This window comes from Ammospiza caudacuta, chromosome 3 (genome assembly GCF_027887145.1).
Source record: "Ammospiza caudacuta isolate bAmmCau1 chromosome 3, bAmmCau1.pri, whole genome shotgun sequence".
Taxonomy (NCBI): Eukaryota; Metazoa; Chordata; class Aves; order Passeriformes; family Passerellidae; genus Ammospiza; species Ammospiza caudacuta.
Window position 1 is genome coordinate 21,855,773 of NC_080595.1, and position 27,801 is coordinate 21,883,573.

Below are 27,801 nucleotides of genomic sequence, written 5' to 3' on the forward strand. Positions count from 1 at the left end.
ACTCTAGTTATTATGTTTATTCCCACTTAATACACAAAACCAAAGTGAGTGTCGTGGTTTGACCGGAAATGGGACATCTGGGATATGTAGTTTTTGCTGTGGTCACCAATGGGTGTTCGGATTTTAAGATGAGCACCTGGTTTGACCAGTGGGGTATTGGATCCACCTCAGAGACCACAAACGCAAGGAGTTAAAAGCAGGGCTCTTCTCCTTCAGAGCTCTCTTTGGATTTCCGGCGGGAAGGAGTTGGGTCTCTCCCTCGGCCCAGTTGCTGGCTGGGCTGGGGGAGGGGAAAGCCACGTGGCCCATTTACGGTAGGCCGGACCCGGTGGAAGGGTGGAGGGGGCACCGAGCGACCTGTTTACCACCCCCCCCCCCCCCCCCCCTTCCTTTTGGAGACCGAGAGAGAATGCAGCCTGTGCTTGAACTGTTACCTTGAAACTTGATATCATGTGCTGGCAGCAGGGCTGGGAGGAGAAGGGGGTGGGCAGTGAGCAGCCCAGCCGCTTGGGAGAGCTTTTAACCCTTGTGGATAATGAGAACTTCACGGAACATTACCTTTCCTAGGAAAGGGATAAGAGTGGAGGATGAAGGAAGAAATAGGCCAGTAAGGGGGTCTGGCAAAGAGAAAGAGAGATGTTGAAGGAATGGAGGAAGATGGAGTGGCAACTTTGCTGGACTCTTTTGTTGTATATCCATGGACTGTTTCCTGGTGATACAGAGGCTGCATTGCAGGGGGAAGCAGAGGCTCGGAGCCAAGAGAGTTCAGTGTTGAGAGCCCTTGGCCCCAGGGGGTGTAGAAGAAATGGGGGGGACAAAGGTCCCAGAGATGAGAGTGTGCTCTGCTTGGAACGAGACAAGGCATCCTTAAAAAGGTCCACCCTGAAAGGAGGCCTCTGCCCCATCCCATGCCTGGTAGTGAGAGCACCTTGGCATGGAAAGAAGATGTCACGAGATAGCAGGACTCTGGGCGGTGCTAATTGTGACAAGAAGTCCGTGGTACAAGGAAGGACTCCGTCTACGCTTCATGAGCTGAAGATTTGATTTTCTAAAGGGTGGTGCCAGACTGAGTGTGGATAATTTTGGGAAATGTAAATGTACTGGGGATCTGGTAGGAGGACGAGGGGGAAGTGTTTCTGTGTAGTTTTCATTTTCCTTGTTTTGTTTTGTTTTTTTTTCCCTTTGTAGTTTAGTTAATAAAGTTTTTTTTTTCCTTTTTCCATAAGCAGGAGCCTGCTTTGCTTATTTCCGGGTACCACCTCACAGCAGATGCCAGGGAGAGGGAATTTTCATGGGGGCACTGGCATTGTGCCAGTGTCAAACCAAAACAGCGAGGTAGGGGATTCTCTGTCTGAAAATGCCTATTTTGAAAAAATAACATTCGTCTTCTGCAGTTGCCTGTGGTGCACTCTATTAAGGACAGCATAGAATAAAACTTTCCAGGACACTGATTTGGGGATACTTGTGTCTCAGCAACACTTGAAGAGGCAAATCAAATGTTTGCAGTGATTGGGAAAGGCACAGAGAGCAAAATTGAAAATGTCACTATGTTGCTATATATCTGTGATTCACACACGCTTTGATTACTCATTTCTAAAGGATATATTAAAGGTAGAAAATGTTCAGAGAAGGGCAGCAGGTATGGAAGTGTTACCATAGATATGGAATAGCTTCTGTGCAAGGAGTGATTCAGAACACTGTCTTTTAAGTGTGGAAGAGAGGAGAGATAGGTACATAATGTCTGGGTAACTGGCTAGGTTGCCTGGGTCCTGCTGGTGGTACATGAAACCAGAATCTGCCAGCCCTGGCTGAAGAAGGGGATTGATTGATTGATTGATTGATTGATTTCTTCTCTGTACTGAGGTGCCATAGGAAATCCTGAAGTACTGCTTAGGTGCTGTAGCAGTTGGATTCTAGTTCCTTTGTTTGCAGAACTCCTGTAAAAGTGCAAGGTCTCCTGCTGTTACAGCTCGTTCTCTGGCTGCTTGAACAGGGAGGTTATGCATATGGATTGTAGACACATCTGGAGGCAACATGACCATTTGCTTTTTTCCCTGTCAATTCTTTTTCTTTTTTGGTATTAAATTGTGCTGATAAGTCCCTGCAGGCAATTACACCTGTATGTGGCCAGTGTAAACAAAGTGGAAGGTTACTGAGGTGGAACATTAGGTCAGCTGAGACAGAGATATTTTTTCTGCATTTTACAGAAATGATTGCTTCCGGTTCACAAGGGAGTTTGGTTCTGGCTGTAATCAGCAGTGACCTTCTCCTTGCATTCCATTACCTGTCCTTCACAGCAATTATTTTCTTGCTTATTTCTCTTTTTGTTATTACTATTTGCATTTTTCACCTTATGACTTGAAATTTTGGAATCTTCAAAGGTCCATGACTGCTTTTGCTGCATGGCCTGCCTCTCAGAAGTGCTGAGACTTAGAAGCTGCTCTTGAGCCCAGTGGTATGTTTTGTTGCCCATCATTTCTGAAATGATGTTACTTCCCAGAAATTGTGATGCTTTCTGCCACTACAGCATGCTCTGTTTTTTAAAGAGCATTTTTCCCATAGGAAATGTAGGTAGTAGTTACCCACAAACTTCCATCTCATGGTGTAGCACATTACATTTATTGCTTTACTGGTCTGGTTGAAGGTTGCTGCTCTCACATCTACTCACATCTACTCTCATTTCCCATGTTACAAACCTGGGAAATGTCTTGATTTTCCCTCAGTTTGAATGGTGCATCTGTATTTTGGAGAAAGCATGGGAAAATGACTCAGTAAAAATAAATGTCACAGGAAAGGATGCATAATGCACAGGTAGGGTAAATCCAGCTCTCTTAGCCCACAGCACATGGGACAGTTTTATTTGTCACTATCAGAATCCATTGCCGGGTCAGTGCTATGCTTAGATCCTGCTCCATCCTGCCATGGCCAAATAACAAGGGAAGCATCTCAGAGAACAGTGTCCAACAATACTGAAAGGCAGCTGGTCCCAGTGCTGCCTATTTGATCCCTGAGTAGCAGCACATGCCTGCCATTGGGCACAAACAGCAGTGTCTTGATTGTCCCTTATTTTGCTTTTGACAGAGCAGCTGTCTCTTCTGCCTGAAAAAAAGCTCTTGCCTTGATTAATAAACATACAGTGAAGCCACCTGGACATTTAGGAGGAATTATCTTTTTTGCACTTCCACACCTGTGTCCCTGCTGCTTAACAGCATCACTGTGCTGCATTCTGTCCTTCCTCCTCCCTGTGCATCTGAAACAGCTCACCCTGGGTAGCTGCAAACTTCTCTCTTTTCAGCAGATGAATAAAACATCATGGCCTTACGTCACTGTAAAACCTGCCCTGATGTGCTTTTGTTAATCCTCTGCTTATTTATTTACTTATCTGCGACATGCATCGCTAATAGAATTTAAATGTTATGTTAAAGACTGATGTTAGGAAGGTTTGGTTTCCCCCCCCTTATTGACTGGCTTCTGGATACCACAGGGAAATATTACAGCATATATTTTATTATTCAAGATGATGCTGACATAGAATTTCCCTGATTCATCTCCCACCATTCCTCTGACGCTCAAGAAATGTCTTGCCTGCAGCCAGTGTGATAAACCTTTAAAGAGTTACTGTTACAATGTATGAGATTATAGAAATACATTATTATAAACCAGTGATCTTTTTTGGTTAGATTATGTAACTCATAGTCTCTGTCAGAGTGAGTGAGTCTGTGCTCCTAGGCTTTGAAATGCTGAACACTGTAATTCAGGAGAGAGTTTTTATGGCCATTTTATTACTATTGTATCTCAGGTGAGACGAATGAATCACAATGAGTTACTTAGGATGTGCTTGTTCTTGTCAACAAAGCAAAACATGGTTCATCATGGCAAAGGCTGACTGACCCAAAGGCTTAATCCCTATTTCAGAGCAGGATGATGAATCTGGAATCAATAAATAGTTGATGTATGTTTTAATGAGGGGGTGTCACTAATGTCGGATGGAATCTCCTCTGGTTCCTGAATGCAGGAAGTATGTATGTTGTTAATAGTTTGAGTTAGAGTATTTTCATTTTTGGCTGAAAGTTTGTAAAATTTTGGTGGAATTTTTCTCTCTTGCACTGTCCAAATTTTATCACCAGGTCCACTTGACTTCTCTTTGCTTGTACCTAAGTCATGACAAAATTCAGAGAATGAGTTTCTAATCTTATGGAAATCAATGAAAATGTCCTGTTGCCTGGAAAGATACAGATGTTTCACTTGTATGCATCTCTATATCTTACACCAATCTCAGGTTTTGTTCAGCTATTTCCTGTAGTTTTCTTGTCTGTGGATTTTTGCTGTTTCTTTGTCATTCTGCTCATTTGATGTGTCTTAAAAATAGGTTTATATATTTTATGGCACATTCTGTGTCTTTTCAGGGATGTTCTAGTCCAGCTTTGTCCAAGACAGCAGAAAATTTAGGTAGGAGATCCAGTTTCAAAAACAACTTCAATTAGTAAAAGTACAGGCTATACATGTTCCCATATGCAGGGTGGAAAAATCTTACTGAAACACATAAAGCTGAAAAAAAATAATGATCTTGTCCAGGTTTGGGTCTAACCCCTCAAGGCCTTCAAAAGCGTAGTTTGTGTTGTTTTTGACACTGTAAAAATGCCATATATCTATATGCATACACACACATAGATATACCTATAGATAATACAGCTATAGATGGTATAGCTATAGTCAGGTTTTGGCCCTAAATATGTAAGTGTAATTTACCAAAAGGATGGTATTAACTTCTTTTGGAAATGCAGGCATGAGCCAAACAGAAGCCACAAGAGGGAAAAAGCAGAGCAGCTGGTGGCTAGGCTGAGGGATCTTGCCTTGCTTCTGAAGTCATTTGGACATGGAGGAAGATTCCCAAATCCCTGTACCAACATTATGGCAGAGGCAATTGGAGCACAGCCCTTTTTGCTGGGTGCAGGCACTGTTCTTTGTGTATGTATCAAATTGTGGGGTTTATTAATGTTAGACTTTGAAAACACTTGGCCTAGCAATGTGCTTTTGTAAGCTCGGGGGATGTTTAAACTGAGGCCAAGCAAACAAGTGAAGTGCAGTGAGAGTTTTGTTGGACCAGGTCCAATTTGGTAAGAAGAATGAGATGACTAAGCATGTGCTGAGCTTTAATACTACTCAGTACATCATGATTTCAGTTGTGTCAGTGTTTCTATTATAAATATCTCTTCTCAGGGGAGCTCAGCTGCACATCTTGTTTGGGGCTGGAAAATTCCATTTCGAGAATGCTATTAATTATTTAAAAATACATATTTGCTTTTTAGGTCAAGATTTTTGAAGTAGTGATGTGTGATACTTAGCAGGAGACAATTCAGAGGCCTGGTTTTTCAGGTGGTCACTAATGAGAAAAATAATCCTCCCTCTCTGCCCATCCCATTTTCAGATACAGGTGCTCTGGTTAAATTTCTCGAGTATTCATAACTGCGTTCTATTTTTTCTTCCTCTTTTACTTCTTGATGATAACCAGAAGCTTGAGATGGGTTGATGGATTGATTTACTTCTCATTAAGAAATAAAAGGCCTAAGATGAGAATGTGAGTACTCCTTGGAATATTATTTGAACTTTTTGTATAAAATAAATGGCAATCACACTTATGTCCCTTCTGCTGCCATTTGCCGCTTCTGCTTGACTGTCCTAAGGCAGTGCTATGTGTTTTGTTAGCTGTGTTGATTTGGCACGAGTTGTGCCAAAGACCAGGTTCTCCCAAGCCTTGTACAGGTTGGTCAAGGCTTGTGTTGTTCTTCCAGAACTGTGTATATATCCATGTGCTCCCTCACAAATGGGTGACTGCCTGCAGACAGCGCTGCCAGCACTGAGATTTTGTACCTTCTCACCTCATTGTCTTCCAGACCAAAAGGACAAGCCTAAGAAGAGAGGGGAATTATTGTGTAAGCACTTGCTTCTGGCAACACAGCAGGTGCTGGGCACATGGCAGCATTGCTAAATACCAGAGTCTGGTCAAACCATTACAGCTGGTTAGGTTATCACACTCTATGTAACTGGAGAACCATTTCAGTGGCTGTGGGTGAGCGGGAAACCTCTTGGCAGACAGCAGCACTGTGGGATAAGCTACTAACAACTCAGTGGAAGTGATTTTATGACATGCATCGCATATTTTTCCCAAGCAGCACTGAAAGGCTGTAACCCCAAACCATCAGAAGCAGCCCAGGCAGCGGTTCTTTGCGTGCAGCAGAAGCAGATTAGCAAATGGCATTTTCTGTCCTTAATCTACAAAGCACATTGGAAATATAGAAACAGATCTACGTGCCTTTAAAAAGACAATATTGTGCCTGGTAAAGCATCTGTCTCTTTGCTCAATGGCATTTACATAAAAGAAGGTGCTAGAAGAAGTCATTGGCCAATATTTTTAGGAGCAGCCCCATCCAAAGGTTTAATATACTAGAAAAAGTTCAGGGATAGTTGTTAAAGAAATATTTGTAGCTTGGCACATAAGTCTGTAGGATGCTATTTTGCAGTGAGCTTTCTTTTGACCAGAGTAGCAGTGTGCTTGCTTGCACCTCTGTCTCTGCCCCGAGGTGTGTGGGATGGTTCTGAGCAGCCCGAGCTTTGAAGGATGAGACTGGACTTTTCAGTTTTCAATTTTCAGATTGTTTATTATTTCTTATCTACAAAGTTTTTCCTTCTGCCCAGCAGAGGTCTGACCAGCAAGGCAGCCAAGGGCACTCTGACCCCCTCCGAGGCGGCAGCGTTGTATGATATACAAACTATGTATATCATATTTACTTTTATGTCCCAATACCTATCACCTATGTTAGAAAGTGCACTTTTACTCTAAACCAATCCCCAGGTGCCAACATAATCACAGAAAATGGATGGCACGAAGAAGAAAGAAGGACGAGACACGCCCTGATTCTTCCATCTTGTCCCCATTACCCTTTATACCAAAAACCCTAAAATCCACATTTTCACCCTGTAAATATATCATTCCTGCACCATTCAAACCCGAGTGTCTCTCATGTCCTCATACACAGGTGGCCCATCCCTAGATGGATCAAAGTCAAGCCACCAGGCGCTTCGGGCAACATTCCAGGTCTTCCGAGCCCCCCAAGAGGGTTCTCAGCAACTCTGGACATCCGGAGCGATGTGTTGAGTTCCCACAGTGCCCCAGCACTGACACACAGCTGTCTCACTGTTTTTTTTTTTAATGGCTTTAACAGTTTACTAGCAGTCTACTATTAAAGTAGCAGTGAGATTTTATCAATTCTGATAATAAAAATAACACATAGGTTTTTGCAGTGTTCTCCTCTTGTCCCCAGTGTGCATTCTGGAAATTTGTCTGTAGCAGCATCCTTTGAGAACTGTGGTCAGGGAGAATTTTGAGGCTACTGAAAGTAAAAGATGGGTACTGTATGGTTTGTTTCTTGGGCAGTAGCTGAATTAGACTGATATATTTTCCAAACCTAGAGATTTCCTGTATTTCAAAGTAATACCTAACAGAAAATGCAATCTATTGGTCATCATCGGCAGTGTACAATGTTAAGCAGTGTGCCAGGGAAGTGCAGGATGTCACTCCTGGGAATGGCAAGGGATAGGCAAGGCACTCCTGATAGGCAAGACCTGTCTCAGCTTAGGAGCTAGGGGGAAGCTTGAGTCAAGACAGCTGAGGACAATCCCATGCACAAGGAAAGAGGTGTAAAGTCAGCTCTGGGGAGGTGGGAAACATTGCTATCCTTTGTCAGTGGGAACAGGTTAATGTGCTGAAAGTCCTGAGATCAAAGCCCCTCTCTTCCTTCTGGTCTTGGTACCTTTGACTCTCAGTCACACAGAATGTGAAGAACACAATGTAAAATGCTGTTGCAGTTTATTATGTTGTTAATATGTAGACTAGAATCGTTTGTCTCAACCAGCAAAAAAACATTTGAAGCAGAATAATGAAGCTAATGCTATCTACACCCTTATGAGCTTGTCTCTCCTAAATTTGAAATAGCATTTCCCATTTTAACTTGCAGGCCACTTCTTTAGTTATTCCTGAGAATAATTATTTGTATTTAGGAGGCAAGTCTCTGATTTTATGAAATAGGAACTGGTTTTGGGATTGGAATGGCAAGTCTCTGTGATTTTACTTTAAGGACATTCCAGTCTCAGTTTTTCCAGATGTAACCCAATGCACTCAGAGTTGGAGAAAATTTATTTTTATCTTTAGTACCAGAGGTTTAGCTAGTCAATGCAGGTTTCAAACTGCTTTATTCTTAAAAATGTTCAGCACTGATGGCTTCAACTCTCTTCATTTTGATTTTGGTGGGTTGTTCTTTGACTCAGCAACATAATAAAAATGATCAGCTGCTTGATAATTTTTCTTCAGATGACCAGTTTGGGATTAGTCCTGTAAAATGTTGTTAAGAAACAGTATTCTTATGTTATAAATCATATAAAGAAAAGATGTCTTTATGGTGCTAGGCCCATGTTTGCACTGGAAATTGTCAACATACTTTATATGCTTTATTGCTTAGATTAATGCATTATTTAAGATTGTAACATAGTTCTTGTGGTTTGAGAGTGCATTTATTTAAGTGATGCATGTAGAGCTGTAACTCCTGAAAGAGACTTTTGCCTAAGCAAGGAATCAGGGGAAGTAATTGCTGGACTGAGCAGTGAGCTGACCATACAAATCAAAATGAAGAACTAGACATGAAGTCTCTTCTATTCTCTTTATCAGAAAATGGATGAGAGGTGATACTGTGTGAGATTGGTGTCTGAAGCGGTGGAGAAGGTGTGGAAATTCAACAGAGGCAAATTCAGGGTCCTGCAGCTGTGGAGGAACAACCCCAGGCACCAGCACAAGCTGGGGGCTGACCTGCTTGGGAGCAGCTCTGGGGAGAAGGACCTGGCAGTCCTGGTGGACAACAAGAGCCAGCAGTGCTCAAGTGGCCAAGAAGGACAAAGGTGTCCTGGGGTACATTAAGAAGAGCATTGCCAGGAGGTTGAGGGAAGTGATCCTGCCTCTGCTCAGCCCAGGTGACGTACATCTTGAGTGCTGTGTCCAATTCTGGGCTCCTCAGTATGAGAGAGATGTGGAGCTGCTGGAGCAGGTCCAGTGGAGGGCTATGAAGAGATCAAGGGACTGGAGCTTCTCCCTTCTGAGGAAAGGCTGAGGGAGCTGGGCCTGTTCTGCCTCGAAAAGAGACGATGGAGAGGGGACCTCATAAATGTCTGTCAGTATCTGAAGGGAGAGTGCCAAGAGGAAGGATCCAGGGTGTTCTCTTACCAAGCAACAGAACAGGAGGCAAAAGGCAGAAATTGATACACAGGAAGTTCCACTTGAATATGAGGAAGAACTTCTTTACTGTGAAGGTGACTATGCACTGGAACGGGTTGTCTGGAGAGGCTGTGGAGTCTCCCTGACTGACGATATTGAAAATCCTGGACACAATCCTGTGCCATCTGCTCTGGGATGACCCTGCTGGAGCAGGGAAGTTTGGCTAGATGACCCCACTGTGGTCCCTTCCAACCTGACCCTTTTTGTGATTCTGTGTGATTTTTGTGATCCTGATCAAAACAAGACTGTGGACATATAAAGTGGTGTTCCTGTGGTTGCTTGGCTGCTGAAGTAGATAACTAGCTTCCCCAGAGGGCTGGGAGCTCTGGGATTGCCTCTGATGGGCTTGAAACACTGGAGAGGATTTAGGAAAAGAAAAAGGTGACTTTAAGGAATTGTGTCCAGAGAACAAGTTGGTCACAGTACCCCAAGAAAGGCTAAAACAAGCACATATGCAATTATCAAATTATCAAGTCTAAGCAAACTTAATCTAGGAGACAAGTGGGAATGGTGGAGTGGTGGAGTCCTGATCTTGTCATTCAAGAGTAAAGACATCACAAAGGGTATACAGAAAAATACCCAAACTGTGGGCAGCAGAGTGACAGGTATGGGAAATTATTATGTTTTATTTCAGATGCAAGGAGAATGCCCCAGGGAGGGTAGGAGAGAGCACCAGGGTCGCTTCCAGTGCTGTGTGGCCCCAGCAGCCCTAGTAAACAGTGACCGTGGGTTGGTAAGGTGTGGCTAAGGACAGAAGCCACCCTACGGGATGGAGAAACAGCAGTGCTACAGAGACCACCTCTGGCAGAGACTCCTGTAGAGAATATCCATAGGATTCTGAGGAGGAAAGGCTTTTGGGAAGAGCTTAGAAAATCTCCAATTTGCAAAGTTTTGCAAATTACTGGATCTATTCAGTGTCTTATTTCCCTGCTGTTTAACGAAGGGAAAGATGCACATTGATTTGGTATATTTTTGTCACATGTTTTTGATAGATATAATATGGATCTTGAAAGATGGCATGACCCCAAATGAATAATTTTGCATCTAATTTCCATAAAAGTAAGTAGAAGTCAGACCCTTATTGCTTAGAGTTAATGTGAGAGTAATGCATTCTTTCCACACTATTTACCTTAGTCATGCCTCAGGGCAGGCAGGGGCCATCTCAAAGAACATGTTTGTCAAGGCTACTCTTATGTGTTTTTAGTGTCCTGGATGTGATGTGGAGGCTGGAGAACATGCTGCAATAAAAAGAAACCTTTATTAATAATATAAAGGAATTCTGCTAAAACCAAAGAATTCATTAAAGATTAAGCTGGTATTAGTGGAGAGGGTGTGTCTGTGCTTTATGTGCATTATTCATGGAGACCCTCACCACAGAAGTATATGTTAATTATTCCTAACTTTTCTCAGAGGTTGGTTTTCTGTCTTATGATAAAATCTCAAGGTCAGGAAGGAGGGATTTTAGTGATGCTCACGCAAATGGCATTGTAAAATTTTATTTCTAAGTGAGGTGGTGCTAGCGGAAAGGGTGATAAATTTTAATTTCTATTAAATACTGGTGCACTGGCTGTAACTATCTAGTAGGACCTGCACATCACTGTTGACAGGCTTGCTAATGGATTAAAGGGAGCTGATGTCATGCTAGCTACAGAGTGAAGATATAAGCAGAACATGTAGCTTTCTTGTCTAGTACACTGGGGAGTGCAGACTCATTGCCAAAATTCTGGAGAAATCTGAACAGTTCATCAGTCTGATCATGTTTCACTCACACATTTTTCAGCTTCAGGACTATAGGGCCTGATCCAGCAGAGAACAAAAGGAGTGTGAGAGCTGATGGCTGCATCAGAGGTGCCCAGACAGGTGTGTAAAGTTAAACCCAGAGTAAACAGTGATGGAAAACAAAAGCAAGTAAGATTTCAAGGAAAGTAGTGCAGCTGGATGTGTGTGAGGAGGTGGGCAGCTTGAGGAAGGTAAAAATGAACTGCAAGTTGTGAGCTTTGAGACAGGGAGTGAGCCACTTCCATGAGCTGTTTCAGCACAGCCCAAGTGGTGGGAGCTGCCAGGGGGCACATCCAGGACAAACTCCAGGGAGCTGCAACTGTAGGTTCTGTGTCTTTGTTAACAACAAAAAAATGTTCGTTTTTTTTTTATTGGGTTTGCTTTGGTTTATTTTGTGTGTCCCCCTCACCTTTTACATTTTTTTTCCTCCTGAATTCAGTAATGCATAGAAAGTAATTAAACTCTCTTGCAAAGAAGCACAGAGTAAGAGCCTGAATGAGAGATGTGGGACTCCAGGCAGCTCTTCAAAATGCAGTTTATTACACCCAAGACGTTACCCAAGCAGTCCAGGGTCATGGGCGACAGAGCCTGTGCCTACAGCTGTCAGCTCCAGCTGCAGGCAGGCCTGGAGACCCTTGGTTTAGGTTACTAATGCATTATATACTTTTCTTTGCTGAGCATCTTAATACAGTAGAACCAATCTATACCTTAACTTTTATCTATAGCCTATCATAACTACTATAATTACCATATTCATGTTACTATTCTCCAATCACTAAATGTTAGTACATTACAGTTTAAGCAAGAAGATGTTTTTCAGTTTTCTTGCAGTGGAAAATTCTGAGACCCTTTTTCAACTTGCAACATCGACAGGCTTGTTTGCTTGTGCTATTTTTCTGCTTGCTAAAAACATCTTGTTTGAGGTAGGTTTATCCTTTGCTCTAAGTCATAAAAACCCCCTTCTAACTAACAAACCCTTTGCCTCCTTGGTTATCCAATAAGATTGGCTCAGCAATTCTTTTCTTCTATATCAAAACTTGCTTTCATTTCTATTCCTTCTTCAGACTCTACATTCAAAAATCTTTCTGCCAAGCATATGTTTCTGTGAGACTTGTCAAACTTTGATCCTTCCCAACAGCACAGAACTTGGAGATGCAGGATGTTGATTTGTGGCTATTAGAAACTCTTTTCTGGGTGAACTGGCCCAAGGGATTTTTTGGAGTGTGTGCCCTGAGTGTGTGCATATGGGGATAGCAACAGGACTTAAGATTTCTGGAGCAGGTTAAACACTGGTAATTTGGGACATACTGTGCTAGTGATGAGTTCTTTCCCAACAAACTTTAATTCTCTTAAGATTTCAGCTGTCCATTTTTTAATGGCTAAGAGGCTGTCTGAGAAGCATTATGATGCTGATTTGGACTACTTGATAAATCGCAGTGTTTGGGTTTTCTGTTAATAAAAGAGAAAAAAATGTAGGTATGTCAGATGATTGTGGTGCTTAGATAATCTCTTCCTTTGCTGTTTGTCAGTGCAGTGTTTTAATTAGTCTTTTGCATTTTTCTTGTCTAATTCATCCCTCACTGCATGCGTCTTATCGTGTTCTAGAAGTAAGTTGAAACATTAATTAATTTGAGCCATTTCAAAGAGATGAAGGACTCGTTCAACTATCTTTTCCCTTTGAATTCAGAGGCCAAGCAGATAGTACCTACTTGCTGCCTTTGTGTGAGAGCAGCCTCAGGCAAAATTCTTCACCTCAAGTGAACTTGCAGATGTGTAGTTTCTTGACTGGGACCTGCCATTTAGTACCTAAATTCTCCATCTGGAAATGCAGAAGTGTTCACTATGTATCCTTAATTGTGCATGGATTAGCATCTGTGTCTCTGGATTCTACTTACACTCCCTTAACATGTTTCATACTTCAGATATGAATACAGTGTTTTTAAAAACTACCATCAACCCCCTATATAGTGTATTTTATTGTAATTTCTTTATTTGGTGCTGAGTATCTTCTTACAAGCATTTCCACGGACATGCAAAGAGTACCTGCTGTTCCTTGCAAGATCAGTTTTTAATCCTGCCTGCATTATGGATAAAATCCTTGTTTCAGTCAGGAAAGCATCCTGCTGCAGATATTGGCCTCTGTGCCAAATGCTGGGTTATAAGCAATCAATGCAGTATGGGAAACAGAGGTGTAATATGATTTTTAAAACCAAGGCAAAATTGACACTCTATAATCTGACACATTGAGTCGTCAAGATTTAATGAAAACCTAAAAATGAGGAGGGGAAACTCTGAAAGACATTCAAATACATCACGGAAAATTCAGATACCAATTCTTCTGTCTTCCTGTTCAGCTCTGAAGGCATACTCCAGCTCGCTTGGCCTTCATCCTGGTCTAAAACAGGTGAAGCCCTGTGATAGCTGGCGATCAAAGCCATGCCAGTCTCAGTGTAACCTTTTCTCCTGTTTTTACACCATCATAAAGAGCTGCAAGGTAAAAGGCACTAGACACTTTCCCCATTTAATATTAATTTGGTTGTCCACTTCTGGTTTTATCTGTGGCCAGTTTCTCATAGTTGTTATATCCAACTCAACAAGTGCTGACATTGTTCCCCCCATTCTTCAGACAATGCTGTGAATGGATTTATGAAACTGTCTCTCCTGCTTTGTGTCTTATTTTATATCTTGATGGATGGGTCAGTTTTCAGAATTACGGGATCTGCACAGTGATGCTGGTTTTAGCTGCCATTTTTTCAGGTCTCCCTGACAAAATACAGGTGAGTGTTTTGTAGTCAAAAGGGTTTGGACATTCTGCTGACTGATTGCTTTTAAACAATTTGGTTATTGCTAAATTCTGTGGGACTCCAGTGAAGTTAAAGGCAATGGAGAGTGCATTGTTATTGGAGTAGCTTTGTGTTTAGCATGACTTGCTTCACACTTGACTGCTTTTCAAATTTGGTTGTCTGGAAAAATACTCTGGGAAATTTCTGATTCCTTCTTCTATGCTGTGGGAAGTGAATAAAAGTGAATCTCATTTGCCTTGTGCCAGTGCTCAGTGCCACCCATGTGCTTGTTGTCTGGAAGAGTTTTGGACCCAAGTGTCAAAATTATCATCTCTGCAGAAATTTACAGGGTCACAGGGAATTTTTCCTTGTTCTGATAATTCTCATGGCTTACAGCAGAACTGTTTACTGAGCCCTGCACAGCAAGGGTAAGATGTCCTATGTGTTTGGGAGTACATAAAATGTTCAGCCAGGGAGTTCCCAGTATGGCAGGCAATGTATAATCCACAATGAAACCATCCTCCCAGCATGTTTTGTTGCTCTTCAGTTATTTCTTACTGTCAAAATGAAATGTGATGTCCTAATGAGGCTGGAACACCACTGAATGATCTCTCTTGATTCATACATTACACTCTCATTAATGCAATCTGATGCACCACTTCCATGTGCTGGACAGCTTTGCTAAAGATGGATATTTACAGACTCTACTTGCATTACTCCTCCTTTGCTGCTGCAATAAAATAAAATGCAATTACTTTAGCAGTCCCTGTAGCCTGAAGAAGTCATTAAATGTTAACCAAAATAGTTTCTTTGCTGTCTTTAATACAGATCTGGAATAGTTTTGCCAGGGGAAGAATGCTGTTGTTTTTCTTCAGAGCTGTGGTTTTGCCTAGATAAAAGCACTAGATATGAGATCCTTAAATTTTTGTACCAGTTTGAAATCTAAAGGATGGAACAGATGCCTCTTTTGATGGGAAGAAACAAGTGCCTGGTCCTGAAACTGGATGTTGCTGAACTCTAGGAAAGGCTTGTACATGGACATAGAGTTGAATTTGCAGCTCAACCGTTCTTTATTCTTACAGAGCCTCCTAACTAATCTGATGGCCAGCTTCTCAAAAATATTAATCATTTGCTTTTGTACAGAAAGGCCTTCATTTGGAACTGTGAATGTGCAGTAAAGAGCTTGTCTGAGTCATTTGGGAAGTCAAATTTAAGTCCTTTAATCTTATATTCCAAAGTTTGCCTTACTCTTCTCCTCTGAGCTCTTTGTCAGCTGTTCAAATGACGTTTAAAGTAAGGAGATCTGTGGATGTAAGTGAGAGGTCTGGATTCTGAAACACCTGTGCAAGCTGTAGAGTTGAATCTGTTAATCAATAATTCAGAATTTGACTTGCCTTATTTTGCTGGACTTTTTATTTAAAAAAGCTGGTGTAATTTTTCCCTTCGCAGTACCCCGTATGAGGAGAAACTCAACTCATAAATAAGGGTGAAATGCCAATGTATCAGTGCAAAACAAAACCTGAAGAGCCGTGTCTGTGCTTTGTGAAAGCAGCAGATGCCTTGCAAGTGTGGAATCCAGTCTTGCACTTCTTTGTCATTCAATACCCTTCACTGTATTATATTACACTTTCAGATGCAGGAAACCTTTCAGGCTGCCTCTGATAGTGCCAATCGAGTGATAAATATTCCATGCTGAAAATACTGTAGGTGCTTCTCATTCATCTTGCTTGCAGGAAGCAGATGGGATAGTCAGTGCAGGCTTGGCTTCTCTCCTTCTCATCAGCACCTTGTAGTTTTTAACAGCTGCCAAAATAGTGAAAACTTGGTCAGAATGAGTGAAATAGATAGGGTTGAGAGACTGACAAAGGAGTCCTATATACAACCGTTAAATGGACCAACCAAAGTGGCCATAAAACAACAGTAAGAACAAGCCCTGCTTCTAACTTACTCATGACCTGACCCATTGGTATAAATTCTCTGCCTACAGCTGCAGCACATGGCTGGGCAGTTGTGTTGTTTCCACAGGTACAGTCAGGATGTTCTATTACTACACCGAACTGCTTGACAGAGCCTCCAGCTTAACCATGGCAAGGCCGGCTGCAGTACCTGGAGTCTGCTATTCTGTTATCAGGCTGCTGGAGAAGGGTTTATAAGCTAAAAGCTTGTACTCAGTGAAGGAAATAGCAATTCAGAGCAAAGATCATTTGCTTAATTACTATTGACTTTGTCACCTTCAGTCCTGATGGTTTTTTAAAATCTGTGTCGCTTTTTCTCCTATCATTTATTCTGGTATCTTCCTTTAATTAATGAGAAAGGACAGACTAACTTTCCGGTGGTTGCCTGCTTTCATTTACTGCACTGTGCTTGCCAGGACTTGCAGGTGTGCTGCCCTTACCCTGAGCTGAGAGGGAAACTCTCTGTGCAGAAGGGGACCGTGGATTCAGGTGAATCCCACATATACCACCACTGGAGAAGGACTGGCTGGAAACATGTTCAGCATGTGTAGAACCTAATTTAAGGAAGTGTACTGACATAGTTTTTTAATATGGTCTGGTTTCTTTTCCTAGCGTGTTGCTGAGGAGGAATTACCTGAGACACTTCCCTCCTAGAGTCACAGTGTAGTTTCAGGACTGGCATTAAGTGATGTCCTTCCCCTCCCTGTACAAGTAATCATCCATTTATTACTATGATGCATAATAACTATGCTCTGAAAAATGGAAGAAAATATGCGGAAATACAAAATTACCGGGAAGCGCTCAAAAGAAGTTAACAATTGAAACTACAAATCTATCATTAAATTTCTAAGGTTTATTCCTAAAATAAAAATTGTCCTTATAAACTATTTCCAAATGATGAGTTCTTGAGTTCTTCATCTATCACATTGAGCAGTGAAACCATTTGAGAAGCTCAGAATGTGCAAAGTAGGAAACAGCTTCTCTGGAGCAAAGTAATCCTGTAGTACTACTGCAGTCACCCATCATGGATGGAGGAGAAGTCATCCACTTTTTCAAATGGTCTAGAATAGATGTGTGAGTAGGTTCAAATTCTTCACAACCACCTGCGGAATTTGAGAAATAATTTGTGTTAATGTGCTGATAAGTTTCATTTTTCATCCACCTGACTGGCAGCTGATCACAGAAAAAATACAGCAACTTTTCACAGTCCAAGACATGGGTAGCCGTGACTGTGAAAAGATCCATTAAGGAGTTTTGCAATATATCATTCACCTATTGGATTTATTTTGCAGCCTCATGAGAGGTTTTGCCTGAAGCACTGAGTTCAGTGGGTGATAAAATCCCAGCATTTTAACTGGAGTTGGATAAAACACACTTGGTGCAAGACTCAGGATGCTGCTCCTCCTGAGATGTAGTTCCTGCACAAAACTAAAGTTTGCATGTATTCTCCCTAGTATATAACTGGAAATAATTCTATTGAGGGTTTTCCCTTCCTCACACCCTTTTTGTATCTAAGTTTCTTTTGTGCCAGCTAGTGTGGCAGAGACAAGAATGTGCTGAGAAAAGATCTCAGCATGGTAAACTTGGCATGTTGAGGTTTATTTAACAGCTGGGATTGCCTTATACTGTGTGTCATGGACATGATGAGTGAAAGGAGGCTGCCCTTCCTGAAGGAGTATAGGGAGTATAAGACTTGGAATATAATATCCTTTCTCTTGTAGTGTCAAAATGATCCACCTTTCAAAGGAGGGATTTGCTTGGGTACAGTCAGACCCTAGAGTACACAGGCCAGTTCCGAGAATGGATTTTCATTCTGTTTCACTCCTGTATTTGCATGAACAGCACTGGGTGTCCAGCACAAGGCATCCTTGCTGCCTGCTCAGAAGATTTCTAATAGAGATATTTACTTTGAACTTCAGTATTTTCACTTTGGAAGCCTCCTGGGGCCAGGATGTTAAAATCATTGACTGAACTAAAAAGTGTATACTTTTATAGTATTACATGCATGAAAAAAACTCTGTGAAACCCACTTGGCAGATCACACATCCAAGACTGAAGCCTGCAGCTTCTTGTTTCTTGTCAGCATTTCCCAAAGTGTGGTGGTGCAAGAAGTACTTGGAGCATGAACCTAAAACCATGCAACCTAAACCAATGTGGCTATGAATAGCCACATTGGTTTAGGTTGCATGGTTGAATGATGATGGCCATGAACAGCAGAGCTCATGATGCAAGGCGGGTAGAGGAGTAGGTAAAACACACAGGCAGCACTCCTGAGCATCCTGAATTTCCCTGGATTTGATTTTGAAGTCAGGCTATGGGCACATCTGTGAAAAGACTGATAAAAATGCAAGATATAAAGTAGATACTGAAACTTTCTGCAGTGCATCTTATAAATGAGCTTAAAAGAGACATCCAACTTGTCTTAAGTGAGAATTCCCAGTGGCCCTGCTCAGTGTGACTCCTGCACTGGCCACATTAACTTGATGAAGTGTTCTGGATCCCTGTGGCATTCTCACACCTGCTCACATGTTATTGTCTTCTATAAAAAGGGAGAAAAGAGGAGCATTTCAAAAATGGCTTTTAAATGTCTCAGAGGATTTAGTCATAAAGATGTGCTAAACTTCAGAAAGGTGTTATTTCAGCACTGGTCTGGGACCAGGTGTTTCTGACAAGGGTGGCTTTGGTCTTTGTGAAACATCATCGGGGGTCCCTAGATCTTCCTTGGGTTGGAAGGGACTGAAGACTCTGCTGGACTCCTGTTGTGGATAGGTGTGGTGCTGTATTTTGACAGTTCTGCCTTTCCTTGGACCCTTTATTTGTAGATCTATTTCACTTGTTTCCCTGACAATCAGGTTCTTAGTGATGCTGAACCATACAAATGAAAAGAGTGGTGTGAAAATAGAAACAGAGACCTGAAAAGAAGGCCATCCTAATCTTTGTTCAAAATCTAAGTATTCTAGTCCCTCTTTTCTGCAGCAGCCTTTGCTAATGGAAATTATCCTGAATCTAGAGGATCTCTGCTAGGGCAGAAGAGATCAAAAACCCCCAAAATATCAGAGAACAAATATATCAATACTCTTCTTAGAGGAGGAGAACAAAATTAGAGTGTCCTTTTGAATCCAACTAGACTTTTCACCTAAACAGAAAAACCTTTCCACATAAAGAACCTTCAGGAAGTTAGTTAAAATCTGCTAAGATAAAATATATACCGCATCTCATTCTCCTCAAAAAGCCTTGTTATGTTCATTCCTATTAACTCTCTCCTCAGGGTATTTTGTGTGTCTGCAGAACATATTATGGCCATTTGGTTCTGAATGGTTTTGCAGGACTGTCACTGAATTTAAGTCAGAAAATGTCTAAAACTGTGAACATTGCAAAGATTATAACAAGACTGTTTCAGTAATATATAAGTCAGCAGATAGAAATGTCTCACTAATTCCCTGTCAGGCCAGGCACAGTTAGAGCTTGAAGGAGAAGGTAAGACATATTTTATTTGATGAATTCTGATAGAGCCATATCCAAATGAAGCTCTGCCAACATTTTCAATTTAATTTTGCCTTGCAGAACCCTTCTGAAAGTTGCCTCACTGCTGTTCAGTCATTAATTTCTTTCCAATAGCAGCCCTTTCACACTCAAAGAGAGAGCTTGAAAACTGGCACAAACTCTGCTTTATGCATAATTTTCATGTTATTTAGTCTTGAAAATCTGTGTGGCATCTCTGTGAATGTCCAGCTTCCTCACAGGTAAAAGCTTTATTCATATCCCTGAGGAAGCAGAATGGGTGATTCTTCTACCAAGGAAGTACTAGAGGGTGAGGTAAAACTTCTTCAGGGACACCTGCAGTGGAAGAGTTAAAAGGCTTTGTGCTTATTGACTCAGATGGCTTTTAGATCTAAGTAGAAATCCTTTCATTTTGAAGTCCGGTTCTCTTGCAAAGCTGAACATTTTATCCACGAATTTCCTACTGGACAAAGAAATGGTGAGCTCCTGTTTCTCAGGAAAATTAGTTGCTGGATTCATTATTGTCAGCTTTGTGCAAAATAGTTTGCCAGACATTTCAAGCATGAGGTAAAGTCCCTCCTGGGCCTGTGCTGCATCCTGCACAGTGGGGGAAGATGAGCTTTTGAAAAAAATTCAATTTTTATTCATTAGCATGTATAAAAATAGGACATTTAATTAATCCCAAAGCAAACAGCCTGTGTGTACTGTGTCACCCAGCAGGAGTACAGGACAAAAGGGCAGAGATGCAAGACAGCAGAACCACATAGCTTCAGAGCAAGGGTCACCTGCCCCAGGATCCTCTGCCAACAGTACCCACTGTCAGATGGTTGAAGGACAAGCAAATGTAAGATTTTCTGCCACCTTTATTATTTTTTCACATCCTTTTTCTCTTCAGTACATCTCTCAAAGTGTCTCTTCAGTACATCTCTCAAGGTGTTTTCTTGAACCCCTTAAAATTATTTGGAACAACAACATTCCTTGGCAAGGCTTTCCACACACTGACCACCTGTTGCATTAACAACCATCTCCTTTACCTCACCTTGAGCCTATCCTCCTTCTCCTTTCATTTTATGGCCTTACATTTTGTATTAGATGTTGAGTAATTGACGCCTGTCTGTTTGATCCTGGCCACTTTTGTTTAGTGGATCAATGTCCTACTTCCACTAAAATAACCTCTTTCCAAATCATAAAGAGCACAGGAAAATCCTTCCACATGTGGAAGCTGTTCTGTAGCTGAGGTCATTGTAGTTGCCTTTTTCTGAATGATCTTGGTTGTAATCCAGCCTTCCTCAGGTGAGGGAACAAGAACTACAGGCTATATTGAAGATGTGGAAGAGACAGAGATTCATACAATCACATAATTAGAATTTCTGTGTTGTTCCTTTGTTGTTGATAACATGTATTTTATTTTCTTCTGTTTTATTTTTGCTATTTTGACTCTTATTGAGCTGATGTTTAAATGGACCTAAAATTAGAATATGCTAATGATAATTGTTAGGTTTCAGTCCATAGTTTCCCTATGTGAAGTTAAGACTGTTTTTTTCCCATGTGCATTATTGCCTAAATTGTCATTCTTTCTCATATTGCCCTATCACTAAATTTTGCATGGCCCCCTAGCAATTCTGCCTAGTCTGCCCTCATTCTTACTGTCTTGAATAATTTTTTATCAGTAGAAAACTTTCTCACCTTTTGCCATTTATTTATGAGTGAATTGAATCTCAGCACAGTTCCCTGAGGAAATCAGCTGATGATCTCGCTCCACTGTGAATGCCCACACTTTGTTCTTTGTCTTGTAACCAGTTATTTTTCTTTGAAAGGACTTTTCTTTTACTTCATAGCCATACAACATTTGCATAGCAATGATTAAAAAGAGAAAAATCAGAATAAATCATCACCAGAAGCAAAATTTCTGCAGATCAAAAAACCTCCAAGCTGAGCCCAAACAATAAATGCAGTCATACAGCAGTTGTCATCAATGTCCTCCCAAGAGAATAATTGAAATTCACACAACCTGATCTCAAGATGTGATTTGTCATCCAGTACTCCACACAGGGCATCCGCTGGGCCATGGAATAAACTGCCAAGCATCTCTAAAGGGGCACGGCTACCCAGCTGCAGAGAAGAAAAATACGTGGGGGTTGTTGAGCAGTTTTGAGAGGGGGGAAGTTTGTATAGTTGTGGGTTTTGTTTTTCAGTGGGTTTTGTAGTGTTTTTTTTTTTTTTTTTTTTTTTTTTTTTTTTTTTTTTGGTTGGTTGGTTTTTTGGTGGGGGGGGGGGGTTGCTGTGTATTTTTAAGTTCCCAAAACCATCTTCCTGCTTCAGATCTCTTAGTACCAACCTGAAGAAAAATGCCAAAATCTGATCCTGATTCTGAAACACAGAAATTCTGCTGCCTCCTCTTCTTATAGCTCAGGGGGTATTTCTTAATTGCCTTCTTAATTGTCTCTTCCAGCAGCCTGTCCCCTTGCTGTCCTCTTGGTACATCCCATTTTCTCTATCTGTTCTAGCAACCATTTTTTCCATACTGATCTGGGGGACTTATTAGTCCAGATGTTTCAATCATCTATACAGTGTCACCCACAGAGTTTTAATTAATTTAATAAGAAGTTTAGTAATTTAATTTGGCATTGAGTCTGGCTAGAAGCCTTAGAATCTAGTAGGCAGCTAAGATCTACTGGGGTTTCTATAATGAGGGAGATGAAAGCTGGACTTCCAGTTTTCTCAACCATAAAAGCTTGTGTTCTAATGTTTAGGAAAAAAACGGTTTGTGTTGAATTCCTGCAAAATGTTTGAATAGCTGCAAATCCTACAGAAATCATCAAGCAGAAGGATGCAGAAGACAATGTAAGATAAGAAGCTGTGCTAAATATGCTGGTGTTGTAACGAAAGCCAGAAGCAGAGCGGGGCGGGGGGTGTGGGGTGTGTGGGGTGTGTGTGTTTGAACTGGAGTAGTGGCCACAGTCTGCAGTGGAGGGCAGGGGAAGGTCTGGGGGAGGTTTGTAAACTCATGATGTGGGAGAAGAGTGTGATTCCTGTGCATAGACCTTTCCAGTAGCTGTGCCTAGACCATACATTGTTTGCAGTTTGTTGGCTGCCCAAGTAAATGTGGAGATTTGAGCCTGACAAGGTGTGTTTTCCAAGCTTTAGCAAATGGTAGACTGCGCGAGGGCGTTCACGGCCCCATGTCCGGCTAGCAGAAGGGGTGAGAATGGCCGACGCCCCTATGCATCGGAGGCCAGCCCCCCTTGGCGTCTTGGCCTTGGGCTGGGCTGGATCTCGGAATCGGACTACTTGCGCTTGAGAGCACGAATGAGGTGACAACCACTTGCTAGGGGTATCATGTCGGTTTATTGGAGAATCCCACAGCAGAGCGCAACTTACTTACAGTAGAACCCCCAGCAAATGGCAACAAACAGGGGAAGCAACAAGGTTTTAAAGGGAAGGGGTGGAGAAGGGAGGGAAACCCGGCAAACCAATCCGTGAATAGGTAGGGAGGTACACAACATAACTGACATAAGGATATAGCCAATAAACGTAAAGCAGAGGAGGGGCCCCGGGACACCAGCCAACCACAACCCCCAGAGAGAAGAAGTTTCTCGAAGCCTGGGATGAGTGGGGGGTGATTGACTGGGCCCAGGGAGGAGGGAAGACTTACTTATAAGGCAAAGCCTGGGAGGGGAAATTACATAACATAAGAGATTGGCAGTGGAGGGGAAGGGGTATCCATGGTAACTTAACTGTCAGGTCCACAGTGGTGGGAAAACTGTGTAGGGAGGAACCATTTAACACAGAACACAGGGGGAGCATACATAAAATAGGGGAGAAAACTGGAGAACTTAAAAACACATCACAACAGTAGACCAAGGCTGTTCCTTTCCTGTTTAACTGCTTCCCAGTAAAACTCAATCTGGCTCACACTTAGCAGAGCTGTGCCATGTTCTTGTGGGTCTTCTGCTCAGGAGTTGAGGTGGGCGGAGCAGAAGGTGGATGTGGGTCCTGATTTTAGTTGGATTAGTAAGACAAGGATGTGGCAGAGCTGGAAGTGGCAGCCAGGCTGCCTCATCTGTGGTCAGGCTGGCTGTGGGCACCAAGCTCTCTCCAGTCAGGCAAAGCCCTGTAAATCTGCAACCAGCTGGAGCTTGTTGGTAGGACAAACTTCTGCCCTGCTCAGTCCCTATCCTGATCTCCACCCTCAAGCTAAAAACATGAGCACCAGGCAGAATTTCTTGTCCAGATGGAGGTACAAATAATAGCTGTGTCAGTCCACAGGCTCTTTCAGCTGTTTATTTTCCTGGGGGAACACTGGAGTCTCAAAAGTGTTGACTCTTACAAGAGGAAGTACTGGGCATGCCCGTATGAATAAGTGATCTGTAATTGTGTGCCAGTGCTTCTACTGGCTTCAAGTGTATTTTCGCAGGTGCCCCATCTGGGGAAAAAAATGGCCATGAATGAGACCCTAAATCATGCTAACTATTGCAGACAGCATATCTGTATGAAGTATTTAAAGATTAAAAAAAAATCCCGGATTCTGAATTTACAAAACACCATTTCCTCCATCTGCACTCAGTGCTCATAATTTTGTTACACAACCACTTCATTCCTTCTCTGCTAATAGCTCCCTTTGAATGCTGAATTGCCTCATTAAGGTCTTTTATCCCATGAATGAAATTCTTCCTCTGAGTCAGACAGGCAGTCCTTTATTTTTCCCATTGATTTTTTGTTAAATATATCAGTCTGGTTCTAAGCATTCAATAAAGCAGTGTGGGAAGACTTCTGATCTTTGAAATTGTGTGGAGTAGATACACCCTTTTGTTTTAATGCTTTTATTTCACGAAACCTGGTGTTTAGTGAAAGCTCTTTGCCCCGGTTTAAGTGTATGGCTATGCTGTTTTCTTTCATGCTGTTTTCTTTTTGCAGTTTGTTTTCATGAACAGTAGTTGATATAAGGAAATAGTATTGGCTTACAGTTTAGAAAATCTAGATTTGGTAGGAAAGTTTGGAAAGATTGTTCTGTCTGCTGTGCTTAAGTCTGGGATCACTAAACAAAAGACTTCCCTCCTTCCAGATATCATAATGCTGCCCCTTGCAAACACTGTTGTAGCAGGATGACCCAGCTCCTTCTGGAGGTCTGCAGAGTAGGATTTATTGTCCCCTCTCTGTTTGCTGCAGCAGCACTTAAAGTCTTTAGGGCTTATGTCAGCTTTATGTTCATGTTGTGCCCCTTGAATCCCGAGTGAACATTCAGATGGTTCATACTAACTAAAAGGTTGCTTCAATGAGAAAACAACAAAGTCACCATTGCATAAATACATAGATCTCTTCTCTTATGTTTCATGTTGGCCTTTGGCTTGCACTCATCACCGTGGTGTCCGAGTGTCTGGCAGCAGAACATTAAACTGTGTGGGAGTAACATGATCGGTGGCTTGGCTTCCTCTTCTTCCTCATGCATATGAAAAGGACCACTTAGAATTTGTTATGTAAACACAGAGTTGTATGTTTATCTTTGAGAAGCAGTTTTGGTTTTGCATTTGCCAGAGAAAGTGATGACATTTGCAGTTGTGTGGGTCATTTCTTATGAACTCTGTTGTGAAACTTGTCCCTGGTTAAATGAAGCTGACAAAACTCCCTAAGCTACTGGCCTAGTTGGCTTTAGCCTTCTGTATATGTCATTGGCTCCCCTAGTTTGGAGGACTTGATCAGGGAGGCAAAGCCTCTCCCGTGTCTCCCCATCCCCCTTCTTATTGTCCCCTGTGGATATATTGAAGGGAAATGCCATTAAAAATCATCTCTAGGAAACTTTCCACACCTTTACTTCTTCCTGCAAGCTTGGCCACAGAGGTGGATGGAGCCAATTCAGCTTTCACCATGCCCTTGCTCAGAGCTGTGCCTGCCAATGAAGGACCCCACAGGATTTGACTATTGTGGAGTAGATGCATTACTAGGAAAAAAGAGACAGGTTTTACGGGAGTGAGGCTGTATCTTTACTGCTCAGTCACTTGGGAAGTCTATAAAAACTTTCTGAAAGTACCAGGTTCTTCCCAAAGCACCACTTGATCTAGCGTATTTTCAGATTCAAAGTGAGTCTATAAAACTTATCCCTGTACAAGGACCACCCAACACTAACAGTGTGCAGAGAAATTTCTTTTTATAGTTTAGTGCAAGGGTCAGATGGTTTTGCTATGGTTCAGGTTATCCATCCAGAGCAAGCATGCTTTTTTTCTAAGCATGGGACACATTAGTTCTTTCTATTACCCAGACCTCTAGACAGAACATAAAATAGACGGCATGAAATAGCATTAAAGATATTAAAGATGGAGGAAATTAAGTCTTTTCTGTCTTGCATTCTTGAGCTATAGAGTAATGGATTTCTAGTGCAAGTTCAGCTGCTAATGCACACATAAAAAGGGAGGGCAAGCAGTAGAAACCTCAGACTTTGTCCTGTAAGATACAGAAAACCCAGTCAAGGAAAAAGCAACGCAGAAGTGCTTTTGCAATATATATTTGGTGATTAATTTCCTAGCAGGGAATTAGCTTTTATCTACTTCTAGAAAATGTTAGTAAACTGGATTTAACTTAATCTACTTAGAATTTGTGACCCTGTCAGTATCTGGCATGTTGCAGGATTTTCTCTCTTTGTTTGAGAATGACCCATAAGACCTTAAATCTGTATTCTTCCTTTTTCATATTTACATAAAAAGGAATTCCTGTTCAACTTCTGCATTCTGTGCTATCATCCGTCTCTGTTCAGATTCTATGGAATAGCTAGGGGATTAAGAATAACAAACCTCACACTTACTTAAACCAGAAAGAAATTAAGTCTCTCCCTTTTTTGAAAGGCATAAATTCTGAACATTGGATTCCCTCAGAGTTGGGATTAGATTATTTGAAGGAGTGCCTTGTAGCATTGTGTGTTTTTTAATTTTAATACATTTCCAGCAGTCAGTTTTGTAATCTTTCTTATTTTGTACTGTTACAGCATATTTTATTATTGATGGATTGCTCCTTTCCCCCCTGTTGTTTTTCCCCAGCTGTCCATCTCTCCAAAGATCTGCCCCTCTGTTCCCTCTTCCTCCTCCTATTGAATGTCAATCCCTCCCCAAGCCTGCCTCTTTCTCTAGAAACTTCCCTATCAATCTTGTGTCCTTCGAAACTCCATTGGTTTGTTTAAATTATTCCCCTCCCCGCAGCTCCCTATTGGTTTAAACATTGTATTCCCCGCCTTGTGTTCCACCCTCAATTTCAGAGACTGCTTGTAAATGTACTGTCTCCCTTGAATGCTTAGGAGCCCTTGCATTTGGATTCCTTTTTTAGGACGTTTTCCACTTAGTAATTAATATTCATCCTTATATAACACTTGTGACTGAAAGCACAATGTAAGGGTATAACAATGGGCAGCCTGCCCTGTTTAAAGGAGGTCTGATGGACCTGCTTCCTGAAATTCTGTAGTGCAGAGGAAGTTAAAAGTTATGTGTCAAATATTATACCCTTGGTCTGTTGCATTCTGTGACTATAGCCAGTCTTTTAACTATTATAGAATTAAAGGGTAAGTATTTTTAGCAGTTTTTATTGATGGCTTTCTTAAACTTCTCATTCAGATGTTTTGTGATCATAAAGAAAGATGGAATGAGTTTCTATCTGATTAGTGAATTAAAATTGTCATATGATCATGCATATGCATGCATTTAGGGCCAGTGCATTATTTCCAGTAACTAAAGGTTGCCTGACTTTCATGATTACTCTGGAAGTCAGAACACTTCCCATTTGTTGGCTGAGGAAAATGAATATATTTCATTTGAGCTGGATTCAGTCTTGACATGTGATTTATCATTGCCCAAGTATTTTTTTACAGTTGTTAAATTTGTGAAGTCATATCAGTAACATAAATTAAAAGCTTCAAGTAATGTCTCAAATTCATGGATATTATTTTATGTCTACAGGAAATGCAAAAGAAAGAAATGCAAAATAATAGAGATGGAAAATCCCATTACTTGACTTACCCTCAGCAACAAAGTAAGTTTCCTTTCTTTTACTAGATGGATGTAAACTCAGTCCACAATCCAGCTTCTTGAAATACTCAGTAGTTTTGTTTTCTGTATTTTGCTCTCTGAATGTACACACCATTTATGTAGCTCATTATGTGTGTAAAAGATCCTGGGAAAGATTTGAGACTGAGTGATCCATGCCAGCTCTGATTTCTGCATCAGTAAATTAGTTGGGGCAGAGCTGGCATTGAAACGTGGGATGTCTGTATTATCTGAAGTGGAGCAGTCTTGGTTGTTCCTATCTTGAAGAAAAACCAACAAAACCCAGGCTTTTGAAAGGGCAACTGTTTTTTTCAGTATTTTGTTCTGGACATCCCAATATCTCTGTGTGTGTTGGCAGCAGAAGACTCTGAATGTCTCTTTTGGAGACCTCTGGCAGAATTCTGTTTTCATTGCAGGTGACTGAGCCCAGGACCAGC

The 27,801-nt window shown here is 41.6% G+C and overlaps 1 long non-coding RNA gene across 1 annotated transcript; it reads left to right on the forward strand.

Annotated features, from left to right (window-relative positions):
* The first annotated feature begins 232 nt into the window (after window positions 1–232).
* Window positions 233–27,344, forward strand: LOC131555789 (uncharacterized). Its single transcript, XR_009274552.1, has 3 exons — window positions 233–314; window positions 1,230–1,335; window positions 27,278–27,344. It is a non-coding gene; the product is annotated as an uncharacterized LOC131555789 (long non-coding RNA).
* The last annotated feature ends 457 nt before the right edge of the window (window positions 27,345–27,801 follow it).